Genomic DNA, 5,362 nt, shown 5'->3' on the forward strand with positions numbered 1-5,362 from the left:
TTCCCACCTCCAGCATGTTACTGAAAGTAAAGAACAGAAAAATGCTTGGTGGTTTCTTCTAACTCTTCAAGCCGGCCAAAGACTGGGCTTGTTGTTCTGTGGGATGTGGCGAGTTTCAGTTCGTCCTTTCCGTTATCAGGTCAGTATTGCTTCCCACCAGTCAGTTGTTGAGTAGACTTGGTTAACACATCTATTCAGAAAGCGGGTTAGTATCACAGACTGACGAAAAAGGACTAAGTCTGGGCATTACGCACACCTCAGCTATTTTTCTTCGGTGTCTTTAGGTGGGGTTTTTTCTCCCCCTTTTTTTAACCCACTTTACTTGAAAAGTTCTGATTTCTGTTGTACTCATTTGTACAAAGTTCATGCTAAAAATACAGGTAGAACCTGTTGGAGATATCCCCACGGGATTTCTAGACCCATTTCCTCCCCCCGACTACCTCGTTCTTCTTCCAGACCTTCGTTCCTTCCTCTTCATCCTTCTCCTTTCTCACTCACCTGGCTTCTCTTCTGCCCCTCCTTTCTTCTTTCCTTTCCCCACTAGCTCTCCCCACCTCTACATTCTGTCACCACTCCTCAGTCCTTCACTCTTCAATCTTGCCACCCTTCCTTCAAATCTTAAAAAAAAAAAAAAGAAAGAAAGCAAAACAAAAATCAAAAGCATATGCATTTTTTTTAGCAAGGAATTTATTTAGTACAAATAGCAGAATGTCAGACCCGTAAGCTACAAAACCCCTTTTGCAGGTAACAGAGGTTTTTCTCGAGTCAGCCCATATTTTCATCTCTTCAAAGGAGCTAGGATATAAGCCGCAACTTTCGTCTTGAGAACTGTTAAACAAGTACCGTAGGCAAGGGAAACTTCTCCAAGGGAGAATGGACTTCATAGCCACCAGAAGTCGAATTCTGGTGAATTCCTTGAGCTGTGGGCATTTGTTGTAACCTGGAAATGTTCAGGAGTTAATTCCCTTGAGGGAGTTCACTGGCTGCTCATTCCTCTGCAGCTTTTGCATTGCTATCAGCTCTGTGCAAATTTAAGTCAGTATTAAAGAGGAGGCAGTTATCAAGTAAATGAAAATTATAGGATAACCTCCTCCTCAATCCAAAAAATCAAAAGATTTCTCCTTATCCTGAACCAAATTTCCTCACTGACAATTTAAAGTCCTTTGTAAAGTGTCAAGACTGACTCTCGCAACCCTTACACCTTATTTTTCGCTTTGATTTTTCCCATTGTCCACAGAGTAGGAAAAAGTGAGATTCTATGGTTTCTTTTGTATTTGAAAATTACTAAATTCTTCAAATGTGTGATTAATAGTACTCAGGATTTAACACAGAGAGGCCAAAGTTGCCTTCTGACATGCTCTCGGGAAAGTCCCTGAGTTGTAGACAGTCTAGGTTCCTTTATCTGTAAAATAGGCATAATAATCTTGAAGGCAATATTGCCTTCCCTCAGGGATGGGAAAAAGAAGTCGAGTTCCATTCTCCAGTTCTGCCCCTAACTTGATTGTGACTTTTGATAAATCATAACTTTTCCAAAAGGTCTTGGTTTCCTTTTTTTGTAAAAATGAGGGAACAAAATTAGTTGAATTCTAAGGTCTAAATCTATCTATGCATTATATCCCTTTCCTGAAAATTACCTTAGTCTTGAACAGGTAAGCTTTGATGAGAGATCTCCATTTCACAGTGATTTTAGAAATCACCTAGTTCATTCTTCTCTCTTCCCTCCCCCCCATTTTATAGGTATTTATCAGTTCAATTTACCTAATGATCATACAGGGTCACACATAAGGATCAGAGACAGGATTTGAACCCAGGTTTTTTGAGTCCAAATCCAGGTCTCTCTCCATTCACCATCTTCTAACCAAGCTCTGTAAGATGTTAACTTCTCTAATACCCACTTCAAGGTAGAAGGGATGTTAAATGTCTCAGAAAGAAAGGATACTTGTTTATTGTTTCCTTAAACTGATCCAGACCACAGGAGAGGGAACTCAAAAATTATTAGTAATAGGTTTTCACTATTCTTTAGATTCTTGGGATATTAGAATAATATTAGAAAACTGGATATTTTTAGCAACTATGCACTATTCTTGAAAAAATGTTTAGTTTAGAAACTTTTAAAAACTACAGCACAGCCAGCTTTTTAATATTTTATTAATTTTGTGTCAGTAATCACAATTTTCAAAGCATAATTTTAGAAAGAAGAACAGTGAGTAGAGTGTAACCTTGAAATGAGGAAAATCTGTGTTCACATCATCCCTTCCATATATAGGCTATATGAACTTGGGCAAGTCACCTAATTTCTTATTGTTTAAGTTGCAGAAAAGGTATTAACTTGCATTTGTAGAGGGGAATGTCCTTATTCCAGAGCTCTCTATATTAATGAAATTGCAGATTGAGCCTTTATCTTTAAGAAAATTTTTTTCCATATAAAAATCGTTAGCTCATTAGTAAATCACTAAAGAATAGAGGCATTCTTTTTTCAATAATAATGCATTTTCTGATTGCTATTTTTTAAGTTAGGGTTTGTTCAATCATTTTGAAAACTCGGAATAAAAGACAAGTTTAAAAGACAAACATGCAAGTGTTCAAATTTTTGTTGAACATCTAGTTAGTCATATATATTAAAACTGGGATGCAAAACCTTAGATTACAACTTAATTTACATCTGAAATACTGATATTAAGCAGTAGTCTATTTGTCAACATTAGTGCCTTTCATGAATGATGATTAAATAATTGTGGATTCTATTATTTTTAATATCTAGTAGTTCAAAATCCAGGCTACCTAGCTATATTAGCAACATCTATGGTTTCATCAGCATGAGGAACTTTCTGCACCAGCAGATCTTAACCCATCAATTAGGGAGATTAAGTGACTTATTTAGGTATACACAGTTATTGTCAGAGGAAGGTTGCTAATACAATTCTTATTGTAAACTCTATTCATTTCTTGCCATCTGAGCATAAGTTAGGGAATAGAAGGCATTCTCCATCAGCAGAATGTGTGTTTATTTGCAATATCAATTTAATGTAATATAATTTGGGGAAGGAGGTAGGAAAAGAAAGCAAGAGGGAAGATGAGGATAGTCATATATATATATATAAAACTATGTACACACAGACACAACATCCTGCTTTATGATTTTCCTTTTTAATATTTATTGCTTTGGTGAGTTTACTTGTCTAAAGTTTGCATCCAACAAATAATAGTTATATAACTCTGTAACAGAAGACACAACTACTGTTATTATAACATAAAGTTTTAAAAGAAATTGTGAGATTGTTTTCCTTTTCCTTAATGTCTAGGGAGGTAATCACATTCTTCATATTGCCCATTTGTTCATTTGATTCCACAAATAAAAATATGATCCTTTTGCTTTTCAATAGATATTGATTAAAAGTCAAACAACTCCATCAACTTTCCATCAACCAAAGTGCTAAACTTTAGTAGAAAAGGAAATCCCTGTGCTTAAGTTATGTGTTTAAATTGGCAAACAAATAAAGCAGGGCTTACAAATTTAGAAGGAAAAGACTTGTAACTGCAAAATTATTTCTGTTGGCATAAGATTGGCAAGCACAGACATTTTGCAAACAGCCATGCAGAGTTCACACACATGGAGCTTAGGGGAGTCCGTGTGTGTATATTTACTAAGGGTCACAGATATGATGCCCTGGTTACTGACACTGACAGTTTACTGAGCAGCTGAGCTCTATGAGGGTAAGTAATAGTGCTCCTTAAATTAGATCATTTAAATTAAATACTACTCTGACTTTCAGGATGCAAATACCTTTATTTTACAGCCTGTCTCTGTGTAATTTAGTCATTTCAGGGCACCACCAAATCCCTGCCAGAACCTGCTGTGTTGTTGTAAGGTATTAATCAGAGACCCAAAGTGTCAACCTTTCTTCCTGAAGGTTTATTTGCCATGAAAATAGTATTAGGAGATTCACTAGAAGACAAAAGCAAATCTCTGTCAAAGAGGGCTCATTTTCTTTTCTTTTCTTTTCTTTTCTTTTTTAGTTGTTGGTTATACTTTAAGTACCATGGAGTAAAAAACTAGCTGTGGGAAAAAGTATCATAGACAGAAAAGCCGTAAAGATCAATTAGGGATAGGAACTAGACTTGTGATTTAATTGATTTAGGAGACTTCCCTGGTGAGACAAACTTCTTCGACTAATGTAGGTCATCACCATTTCTGTAATTTAGGATGCTAGAGAGTTGCCTAGAGTACCAAGAACTAGAAATACTGCACCATAGTCACAATGCATCAGGTAAAACCTTATATTTGCTGCATAGTTCCTACTTTCTAATTACCTCAGAATTTTTAATTCTCTGCAACAGGACCTAGATTCATCATCCTTGTAGCCTCCCAACATTCAGGGCAAAATGATAGATTCAGAGAACTCTTAAGCACGTGCTCACTTGTGAGATTGGAAAGATATTTCATATTCCTAAAACATTCATTCTTTGCATCAGAAACCAAGGAGAATAGGGATGGAAGACATTTTTGGACAAACTTTTAGTTTGATATTTTTAAAAAGTTTTTACAAGAGTTCTTCTGGACCTATTGATTATCACTGGCAGAAGCCTTCCAACTAATTCAAAGTACCAAAGTGATAAGAAAGAGGAAGAGATTCATGACAGAGAGAAAATGAAGTAGAAAGAACCATCATAAAATAAGTTTTTAATTTGGAATAAATTTCATTGGGCATGGATACTCATATCATGGGCACAAATTGGATGTGAGGACAAGAGTGATATAATAAGGGAAGAAAATAATAAGAACCCAGGCACTTTCCAAATAACATCAGTAGAAAAAGGCATTAGAATGGATTTCTTACTTTAATTGAATCCTTTGTTTTCTTCCTCTAAACACTTTTCTTAAGGATACAATAATGGCTGGTATTTATATGGAGATTTAAGGATTGCAAAACACTTTACATAAGTTTTCACTTGAGCTTTCACAACTCTAGTGATGGAGATATAATCCTCATTTTATGAATAAGAAAATTTAAATTCAAAGAACTTTAAATGCCGCACGTGGCTACACAAGCAGTAACCAGAGTTCTTCCTTAAACCACCTTGGTCAAGCTTTTTACACTGCCAGAATCTGTATGAAGAGTCATAACGTCTTTTCAAATATCTTCTTTCTCCTTCCTGTATGTCTTCGACTGAGAAAAGAAAGCAAGACCAAATTGTTAAAAGGAAAAAAATAGAAAAAAATATGTATTTAGGAAAAAATCGAAGCCTATACAATTTCCTTGCACATAATAAAATTCCTTGATGAATATGACTGAGAATTCTTTAAATGTTTTTAGAATTGCACATGCGACAGAACTCTTAAGATTATCATTTTTAAAACTTC

Source organism: Macrotis lagotis, chromosome 1 (assembly GCF_037893015.1).
Source record: "Macrotis lagotis isolate mMagLag1 chromosome 1, bilby.v1.9.chrom.fasta, whole genome shotgun sequence".
Taxonomy (NCBI): domain Eukaryota; kingdom Metazoa; phylum Chordata; class Mammalia; order Peramelemorphia; family Peramelidae; genus Macrotis; species Macrotis lagotis.